A 12,021-nucleotide genomic window follows, 5' to 3' on the forward strand; every position below is an offset into this window, starting at 1 on the left:
TGGCCGATGTCTGGATTTCATTAGATGAATCTGTATCAATATTCCTATTCCTGTTTCTACGAACAAATTGTTTAGGCATACCAGAATGTCTAATTGGGTTAGTAAATTGGTATACTGTGTTACTCTCATAGTCCATATCCACTTTAGACCTTTTTTCTTTTTTAAACTTAATTAGGTCAGTTTTATATGCTAGTAATTGGTGTGTCAATTTCTCATACCATTTGGTATTCAGGTCACCCTCCAAAGTTGATTTGTGCAAAGTTTGAAAAGTTAAGATTTTATCTTTAGCTAAATTCAGTTCTTTGGTAGATTGTTCTATAATTAGAAGGGATAGGTCAAATGAACATTTGTTTAAAATCGAGACCCAACATCTACAAAAGGAAGGATCATTCCTTCCTATTGTAGGACAATTTTTAACCCTTAATCCCCTAGGGATTTTTTTTGCACGGTAGTATTCACTAAGGGTTAATCCATGATAAAGGAAATCAATTTCTTTTTTCTTTAGTCTGAACAAATCGTGGTATAAAACATCTACAGGGATTATTCCGGATGTTCACAGCTTTGTACATTAGATAGAATTGTTTCAGCCTCGGATTCAGAATAACTAAATGTTTCACCAATAGTATAGGATGTATGTTGAAAGCCAAGGTCATTATCAAACCCTTCAGCCATGGTTACTAACCACAAACTTTTGATATAGTGTTCTCAGCAATGAAACTAATAATATAACAAATAAGTCTTTAAGGTGTTGAATTGTCCAGGACCAAATTGCACTGAAAAATTAGCCTTCATAGAGATCTTAAACCACAGATGTATCCCAATATATAACGATAATCATTCATCTGTGACACAAAAATTGATGCAATATAGTCAAAAATGCAGGAACTAAGAAAAAATGTAAAAACAAAATCCAATCAGTAGATCCAACATAGGATATCCAGAAAACATGGTAATGCAAGTCCACCGTATAAACAGGTAAGAAAACTCACTATAAAAATTCAAAGTAGAGGGTGCCTTAACAGGTATACCTAGGACGCCAACCAAAAGTCTCACCAATACAGCAAACACATCGGGGTCCGGCACTCCTCCAATACTTGGCTGGGTGCCTCCACAAATGTAGGGTACAGACAGCAGCAGGTGTGGCACTCCAGGCAATAAACCGACAAGGGGCAGCGTATAAAAGTCAATGTTTCAATGTCTTTAATCACATTTTCCTCAGTGCCACACCAGCTGCTGTCTGTACCCTACATTTGTGGAGGCACCCAGCCAAGTATTGGAGGTTACGAGGAGTGCCGGACCCCGATGTGTTTGCTATATATATATATATATGTATATATATGTATGTATGTGGAATCAGTATGATATGCCGGCGGCTGAATAGACGGAAGCTCGATCACTGAAGATCCCGACGGGGAGATAAGTACCCTATCCCTCCACCTCTCCCCCCTCTAACCTCCCATTAGTGGTGCCTAACCCTGCCCTCCCTTGGTGGTGCCTAACCCTAACCCCCCCTTCCTGCACACCCTAAACTAGCCTAACCCTCCCAGGGGGTGCCTAATCCTAATCTCCGCAGAGTGGTGCCTAACACTAAACCCCCTCCCTGTAGCCTAACCCTAATCCTCTCCGGGAGGGTGATTATCCCTAATCTCCCCCAGGGAGTGCCTAAATCTAACCACCCTATTCCGGGGAAACTAACATACTTACCCTGGACGTTCAGGATTCCGGCATCGGTATATGGACAGCTGGCATCCCATCCGCCGGCAATATAACTACATCCACATATAAACAGTCAGATTGCTGGTGGGATTATCTGATAGGGGGCACCAGGCAAAATTTTGCCTAGGGCACCAAATTGCCTAGGGCCGGCTCTGAGTATATATATGCTCTCTATCAATACATATGCCGGTTACAAATAAACTAGAAGTCAGTGGGCGCAATTCAAATGTTTTTTGGGCGTGGTAATTAATGAGCGCCCAGTTTGCTATTCAATTGTTAATTATCGCCCTCTTCGCCGACTAAAAGACAAGGTTTAGAAATCTAAAACGGCTAAACCCGTCTTAATTTCTGGTTAGGGCGCACTATCTGCAGTTAGCGCGCCCTAACCAGGGTGTTTCAGACACATTTCTGCTCGCACCCTCCTAAGTGCGTGCAGAATGCCTTCACTGGCAGCTGTCGCGCCCTGACACAGCAACAATTAAATTGCTCTGTCGGGTGTCTTAAAAAAAAAAAAAAAGCCCCTGGCAGAACATTTGAATCGCCCCCAGTGCAGGAGATTTATGTTAAAGCTACGTAAATGCACAACTCTCAGGGGTCTATTTGCATATGAATCCAGCTGCTCTGTATCTAATCTTCTGACTAGAATATTTCACTTCTATCCCTTAATACAGCTACTCCACAGTCACAATGTAACCATTTTATTATGCAGATGGCCTATGAAGTCTGCATGGGTAAACTCAGTTTCTACTTTTGGTTCCCTTTCGTTGATATAGCCTTGACTTGGTAACTGTGATGACTATTCTTCTGGAGTAAAGGATAGCTATAGGCTACTTACTCTCCCCAACTCTGAATTTGACAGAAACTGAATAAAATCTTCAATCTCAATCTGCAGCTCCAACTACATTAAGGGCATTCCTGGCTTTAGAATATGGTACTAGCATGCTGCATGCCTTCAGTTATTTAGATGATACACTACTCCAGTGTGAATGGCAACAATAAAACTCCACACTATGTGTTGGTAGTTAACTGTTGCTGAACTTAGTGGTGCCTGATGTGTAGGTGGGTATTTGTACTCACACCCTGGATGACAGGGAACACCCAAAGGCAGCCCCTGCACTTTTTCAATCCTGCTGCCCATGCTCCTTGCATTATAGTAGACAATGGTACTTCCCCCTCAGGCTCTGAGATAAAACTAGGCAGGCAGACTCACTGGGGGAATTCAATTGTTTTATCACTGTGTTTTTTCCCATGATAAACATGTGTTTAGGTGTGATAAAATGTAGTCGCTATTCAATTGAACATTTTTTGGTCGTGATAATTGTGGTTTATCAGGCCTAAATTCCAGCCTACGTATCTGTAACATGGCCAGGGCTATTCAATTGTTGGAAATTAGGCGTGATAAAAAATATTGGTCGACCTATTTGTCCCTTTATCACCTGTAATTTCTCACCAGCCCTGCGGGGTGTGAGTTTTTCATAAAAGGTCTTTAAATATTTTAATTTTATTTATATTTAACTGGTATGTAATTGTTAAGGGTTATTCTCGATTATTCTTAAAAAAATGGCAATAAAATAGCTTTTTTTTTGCCTCTTTCATCCCCTTCTTTTGAGTTTGTTTTCTTACAAGAAACTGCAGCTGTGAGGAGGGTTGCGGACAGACCCCAACAGCTTGGGGACACAATTTTATTTATTTTGGACGGGGGGGTTGCAGATTCCTGTGGCTTAAAATACCAGTGCTGGTTACCAAATGTAAATATTGGGGATTTGGGGGAGGGTTAGGGGTTACATTATATAATATACATATATATATACACTTGATTAGTGTATTCACCCTCTGGGGTATAGAACACTGCACGGCACTACAGGTCTTATTCCAGATACATTCATCCTCCCATTTAGATACGTAAAGATTTGCGTAACTTGGCGCAAAAGATGTTCCCATGGCAGTCCCGCATTTTTGAAGATAATAGTTACACTCAGACCAGAAGTAGTTATTTTTTAAGATGAAATTGATGCCTTCCATAACAAAATGTATTTGTTGGTTTGGGATTTCTGTCAAGGTGGAAAGATAATGTCGGGCATGATCACAGTCTTGGTCATGTGGAATACAAGTGTATAATGACTTTACGTCACTAGTACATAAAAAGTAGTCTTTTTTCCATTCTAGATTTTCTAATGTTTGGAGAATACTAATCATGTCTTTGAGGTAGCTTCTTTGCTGTAGTACCAAATCTTGGAGGAAATAGTCAATGTATTTGGACAAATTTGCCGTAATGAATCCTATACCGGATATTATGGGACATATAGGTGGATGGTTTATATCCTTATATATCTTTGGTAAGAAGTAGAATGTAGGGATCTTGGGATTCTTTTCCTTTATAAATTCATATTCTTTCTTTTCTATTATACCTATTTCTAGACCTTCCTCCAAAAGATCATCAAGTTTCTTTGAGAAATTGTCAGTTGGATCACTTTTCAACCGTTCATATGTATTTGCATCTGATAATAGCCGTTCTGCTTCAAATTTTTTAATTTTCTTTTTTCATTATTACCACTCCTCCTCCTTTGTCTGCTGGCTTAATAACTATTGTATTGTCTTCTTTTAATTCTTTTAACGCCTTCCTTTCTTCTTTTGATGTGTTATATTTCATTTTTGGTTTCTCAGGAATTTGGTCTATTTCTTGTTCTATTAATTTCTGGAATGTTTTGATTTCTGAACTTCTGCAGTATATGGGATTGAAGATAGATGGTGGCTTGAATCCAGTGTGTTTGAATTGTTGGTTACAGTTCACTTGAGTTCTTGCCAGTGCATCCCTTGCAAAGTATTTTTTTAAAGTAAATTTTCTAAAGAATTTATGGACATCTATGTAGAGATTGAATTTATTTATTCCCGATTGTGGGGCAAACTTTAGTTTCTTTTTCCAATTTTGATGTTTGCGCCTCTGTGAGTGTTTTTCCACTTAAATTGAATATCATTTTTTTTGATTCATTATTTATATTCTTCTTTTTGATTTCATTATGTATATTCTTCTTTTTGGTTTACACCTAGCATATGGCTGGTGAAAGTTTCAATTGTGCGACCGATGGTGGCATCTAAAGACACACATAACATGATTGCAGACCCTGCACACACTGACCGTGGGAGTTGCAGTCCTTGCACATTTGGATGTACACCAGGGAACGGCTGTGTAGTGGCATTAGCATAAAGACAAAGACGCAATTGCAGCAAAAGATGCAAGGGAGGCTACAACTGTGTCCAAATTTAGAATCAGGCCCTATGAGAGATCCCGCCTCCTTGTCTGACCCCACCCCCTCAACAGACCCCACCCCCATTAGGGCTGCTTCCATAAATATCCCGGGCAGGTTTAACATCCCAATCCGCCCCTGCTAAGCCGTGTAGAGATATGAAGTACCGACCAATAAGCTCCTGTCACTTTTCAAACACAGCCTGTAAACTGACAATTAGGAGCTGATTGGTTGGTATTTTATCTCTCTCCACGGCTTAGTACATCTCCTCATAATGTGGAGAAGTTGCCCATAAGAACCAATCTGCTTCTAATTGTCCTTTATGTAGCACAGTTAGAAGATGATTGGTTGCTATGGGCAACTTCTCCAAATTATCTCTCTCTAAGGTTTTATACATCTCCCCCATAACGTTTTACCCAGAATGTGCGAACCCTAGTATGAGTAAGGGCTCTGATTAAGGGTGAACCAATCTTAAAATGGAGATCCATTCTTTATTCACATCACAGAGATACCTATGATAGACATTATACAATAACTTGAGTGTTCATTTATTAACTCCCAGGATAAACATATAGGGGTCTATTGTCAGTAGGCATTGTGTGACCATCCCCATTTCAGTAAGCATTGTGTGATCGTCTCCATGTCAGTAAGCATTGTGTGCTCATCTCCATGTCAGTAAGCATTGTGTGCTCATCTCCATGTCCGTAAGCATTGTGTGATAATCACCATGTCAGTAAGCATTATGTGCTCATCACCATGTCAGTAAGCATTGTGTGCTCACCTCCATGTCAGTAAGCATTGTGTGCTCACCTCCATGTCCGTAAGCATTGTGTGCTCATCTCCATGTCAGTAAGCATTGTGCGATCATCACCATGTCAGTAAGCAATGTGTGATCTCCATGTCAGTAAGCATTGTGTGATCATCACATGTCAGTAAGCATTATGTGCTCATCTCCATGTCAGTAAGCATTGTGTGATTATTTCCATGTCAGTAATCATTGTGTGATCATCTCTATGTCAGTAAGCATTGTATGATCATCACCATGTCAGTAAGCATTGCGTGATCATCTCCATGTCAGTAAGCATTTTGTGATCATCTCCATGTCAGTAAGCATTGCATGCTTATCTCCATGTCAGTAAGCATTGCGTGATCATCTCCATGTCAGTAAGCATTGTGTGATCATCACCATGTCAGTAAGCATTGTGTGATCACCATGTCAGTAAGAATTGTGTGATCATCTCCATGTCAGTAAGCATTGTATGCTCATCTCCATGTCAGTATTCATTGTGTGACCTTCCCCATGTGTGCCGAGGATGGGGTTGCTGTGACTTTTGGGAGCCCCCCCCGCTGTTCCAGGAGAGTAGGCAAGAATGCCCATGTCAGTGTTGTGGACAGTCCCACTGAGGCTACACCACATACTGTAAGACTAGGTTGCACATGTTTAGTACTCAGGACCAGGAAAGGAGGTAGTCAAAACGAGTGTGTGTTTGTACCAGATGATTACAGATTAGTGCTGACACCGAATGGCAGATTGTAGCAGTAGAAGTATACCATACTTGCTTACTTTTATAGTTACATTTCCGGTAGATGAGATGCAGGTGGGCGGGGTTGGACTATTTCCATCATTAGGCTCCGTCCCTCACAGCAAAATGCAACAAACAGCACATGTTTCAAATGGGGTGGGCAGAGCCTGATTTAGACCTCATGGGGCCTTAGGCAAGAGGGTTGGGACCCCCCTCCCTCAAACAATCCTGTGCATATATTACAGTAGGTGCCGCTGGAGCAAGATACACACATCAAATTATATATACACATCGTTGGTGTATATGTGTGTATATTATTGATTTCTATAAGTCGCTAGTTAGCGCTGCAAGTCGCTTAACCACTTGCCTGGCATGGTTGTATCAGATACGACCATACCAGACTGGGCTTTCCCTGACATGGTCGTATCTGATACGACCAGTCAGAAATGGCCACTAGGCGGCTACGGGAAGTTAATCTTCCCACTGGCGCCTATATCAGAGGGACCTTCTGGTCCTTCTACACCCGCGGCTCCCCCTCCTGTGTTTCCCGATCACTGCTGGCCACAGTGATTGGGCACCGTCGGCACCCCCTTCCTGGCGCCACTTCAATAGAGGAAGCAGCCAGGGCTCATGTAGCCCCGGCTGCTGCTGTGACCCCAATCACTGTGGCCAGCAGTGATCGGGCAGCCCGGCCGGCCCCACTCCCTTCACTGTGAAGCAGCAGCGGCGGCTCTGGTAGCCGCTGCTGCTATGTATCAGAACTGCCAGCAGAACACCCTCCAGCTGCTGCTCCGGGAACACACAGCGATCAGTGTGATCACTGTGTAGAAGCAGCAGCATGGCTCTGGTAGCCGCCGCCGCTGCTGCTTGTATCGGAGCCGCCAGCGGAACACCCTCCCGCTGCGGTTCCGGCACAACAGTGATCACATAGTGATCACTAGCTGAGTAGAGGCAGCAGCGGCGGCTCTGGTAGCCACCGCTGTGCTATGTGTATGGGCTGCCAGCGGGAAACCCTCCCTTTGCGGCTCCGACAGTGATCATATAGTGATCACTGAATGTGTAGAGACAGCAGCGGCGGCTCTGGTAGCCGCCGCTGTTCTAGGTATCCGGGCCACTCCCTCCGGCCTCAGCTGCTCCTCCTCCTCCCCCATGATGCCCATTTTTATAAGGGCCAGGCCATAATTATATATATATATATATATATACATGTATCTATATATATATATATATGTGTGTGTGTGTGTAAATATATATATATATATGTATATATATATATATATATATATGTGTGTGTGTGTGTGTATGTATGTGTAACCCACGACGGCCCCCCGGAATAAACAAATTGCACACGGCTGATTAGGCGCATATGTGTATATATATGTATGTATGTATATATATATATATATATAATATATATATATATATATATATATATAGAAGTATATATATGTGGGTGTATCTATATATATATATATATATATACACACACACGTGTGTGTGTGTAAGCAAGAACAGGTTTATATATATATATATATATATAATATATATGTTCAATATATATATTGATAGATATCGCAGTGCCTCTGACTAGGCATGGCAACCGACCATCGATGTTGCCATGGTGAGCTGGTTGCCGTACGCCGTGCGTGCTGTGTAGTGCACGATGATGACGTCATGGCCCAGCTCCGGGAGGTTGGCGGAGTGCACACTCGTGGTGTTGTCTTCTTGTGTATTTAGGTAAGTTTGTTTCTGTATGTATTTTATTCCTGATGAGGGACCGCAAGGACTGAAACGTTGAACTGTAATAAAATGCCTGTGGTCTATTGACCCGGTTCTAACATTTACTTACTGGGAGTGCTACCGCCGTTTGCATGCTATATATATATATATATATATATATATATATACATACATACATACATATATATATATATATATATATATATATATATGTTCGATATACATATTGATAGATATCGCAGAGCCTCTGACTAGGGATGGCAACCGACCATCGATGGTTTGCAAGCCATCGAATGTCTGACTGAAAACAAGTGGTTTGCCATTGCTGGTGGGCATCAATGTTGCACCATCGATGGCAACCCTCAATCGATGTTTAGGAAACATTGGCAGTTGTGGTCTATACAGATCTCCTCGACCAATCGCTAAACAATTGATGGCTTCTAACGATTGTTTGACTCATCGATGGTACAACTGTCAATGGCCATCACTACAGTATAACATAATAATTGCTATTTTTATGGTATACTGTGTTTTAAAAAAATATATATTTTTTTTAAATAAAATAGTGATGGATAAGTTTAAAATTATGTTCTTGACCTAATTCAATCATAAAAGAAACCGACAATTTTGGAGCAGTTTTTTGAAAAAGAATTCGTCAGTTAAGTGGTTAAGAAAGAATTGCTTTCCAGTCCAATCGTGTGGTTCCAAAGCACAAAAAGTAATTTATGTAAAAGGGATAACACAATGTAAGATTTAACAATTAGAGTAAAAAGCAATGAAAATAGTACAGGCGATACATACACATGTGCACTGGTCCCAGTATACAGTCATCAGTCCTGACGTCTGCGGTCGCAAAGAAGATGTCTGTACACTGAGGTCAGGACACAGCCTATATACCTTACAGGTTTCTGAGTTAACAAAGGGACAAATTGACAGGTTCTAATTGGTTCTTGCTTCTGGTCAATCTGGTCATTGGTCAGTTCATAAGGTGTCATCAGGGGTATGGCTCATTTCTCCAACGGTCACATTGTGTAGCTTCCCGCCGAACAACTGGTTAAAACTGGTGACAACACTGCATACTAGTAATAACATTCTATTCAATAACTCCCTATCATCCATAACTAGCGGGTGCATGATGGGACTGCTTTGCCGATAGAAACGGATGTCTGCAAATAAGCAGGGATTTAGTATGATACCATACATGACATGTTCACTGTATTCTGAACCTTAGATCTCTTTTAAGTAAATCTTACACCATAATTATTAGCTAACAATACCTTTAATAACTCTGGTTATTAAATATAATGTGTGGGAACCATTTTATATGTATGCGTTCGCATATGTGCATCTGTGTATTGAAATAGAAAATGTGCGTCTATGTGTATGTACGTGAAAATATACAGATGGGCGTCCATGTGTAAGTATATATATATATATATATATACACCAGTACGGGTGGCACTCCCATGTAATATGGCAAACGTAAGGGTGCCTTCCGGAGAAGCTCCACTCCAGTAGGCTTCAATATACAAACAGACCGGCGGCACTCGTCCAAAAAAACACACAAACGGCAGGTCAAATGCGTATCAACGTTTCGATGTTAATACATCGTCATCAGGATAACAAGAAGACAAACAAATACACCTACTTATACCCACACCATTCCCACGTGTACGGCTGCTGCTTCCGGGTCCGACCCAGCGGCGTCCACCAATGACGTCACCCGCGCGACCCGTTGCCGCAGCAACCAAATGCAGAAGTGAAATAAACAAATAAACAAATAAACAAATAAGTGGCATTTGACTAAACTATCTATAATATCACATTACAAAAACATACATACATACATTTAAGATCAATATCATGCATTAAATCAGGGCATGTATATTATCACACTAATGTTCAATAAATACATATATGAACCACGTAATAAGAGCTAATGCTGGTAAAAAAATACAAAGACATAAGGAATAAGTCCAAATACCTGATCAAACACTTTCCAATCGCTTATAGAAGATTAATGATATTAATAATATTAATTGCTCACCCAATATTTTAGCCATTGATCCTATGTAGAGCTAATGTCATAATGCACATTAATGCTGCATAAATACAATGCAGTTAATACTCAATCACTTCACACATACAAAATGTATTAGAATCAACTATTTCTATTCCAACGATAGCAATGTACATTGCCACTACAAGAAGCAATGTAGACCCAAGTTCTCATTCAGTCCCCTGGGAGATAGGGTGCCCAAACAAAATATCCAATAGGACTCTCGTTGTAATAACTTACGTGAACGGTCACCTCCCCTACTTGGAGGTGGGACATGATCAATTAGAATATATCGGAGCGTGGAAATATTGTGGCCCGCCTGTAAAAAATTTTGTGATTTATCTAATTACATGCCCCTGTGGCCTTGGTTATGTGGGGAAGACAGACAGGACTTTGAGGGATCGTATGGCATTACATCGATCTGCCATACGTGCTGCTATTACTTCAGGGACGAGTGACCAGCCTGTGGCAAGGCATTTTTTACAGGCGGGCCACAATATTTCCACGCTCCGATATATTCTAATTGATCATGTCCCACCTCCAAGTAGGGGAGGTGACCGTTCACGTAAGTTATTACAACGAGAGTCCTATTGGATATTTTGTTTGGGCACCCTATCTCCCAGGGGACTGAATGAGAACTTGGGTCTACATTGCTTCTTGTAGTGGCAATGTACATTGCTATCGTTGGAATAGAAATAGTTGATTCTAATACATTTTGTATGTGTGAAGTGATTGAGTATTAACTGCATTGTATTTATGCAGCATTAATGTGCATTATGACATTAGCTCTACATAGGATCAATGGCTAAAATATTGGGTGAGCAATTAATATTATTAATATCATTAATCTTCTATAAGCGATTGGAAAGTGTTTGATCAGGTATTTGGACTTATTCCTTATGTCTTTGTATTTTTTTACCAGCATTAGCTCTTATTACGTGGTTCATATATGTATTTATTGAACATTAGTGTGATAATATACATGCCCTGATTTAATGCATGATATTGATCTTAAATGTATGTATGTATGTTTTTGTAATGTGATATTATAGATAGTTTAGTCAAATGCCACTTATTTGTTTATTTGTTTATTTGTTTATTTCACTTCTGCATTTGGTTGCTGCGGCAACGGGTCGCGCGGGTGACGTCATTGGTGGACGCCGCTGGGTCGGACCCGGAAGCAGCAGCCGTACACGTGGGAATGGTGTGGGTATAAGTAGGTGTATTTGTTTGTCTTCTTGTTATCCTGATGACGATGTATTAACATCGAAACGTTGATACGCATTTGACCTGCCGTTTGTGTGTTTTTTTGGACGAGTGCCGCCGGTCTGTTTGTATATATATATATATATATATGTGCATCAGTGTATGTGTGTTGTGAATACGCATTTTAGTGCATTGGATTGCACCGACGCAAAGTAGCGTCCTAGTAATACGTCATCAGACCATAGACAACTATATCGTCAGATAATAATTGTAAAGCGATCGTATCCAATTATTTGACTTTGACAAATTATATATATATATATATATATATATATAGAGAGAGAGAGAAACAAAAAACTGCGGCACTCCAAGACTGGTGATTAAAGATAAGCTGTATTATAGCCGACGTTTCAAAGCCTTCAGGCTTTTTTATCAAGGCACATACAGTGTGACATAAAACCTTAAATAGGTAAAGGATCACACTGGTTTGCTGCAGACCGGGGAGAGGGGCGCGTCACGTGTTCCGGGACGT

This window comes from Taudactylus pleione, unplaced genomic scaffold (assembly GCF_031769625.1).
Source record: "Taudactylus pleione unplaced genomic scaffold, aTauple2 ptg000019l, whole genome shotgun sequence".
NCBI classification, from domain to species: Eukaryota; Metazoa; Chordata; class Amphibia; order Anura; family Myobatrachidae; genus Taudactylus; species Taudactylus pleione.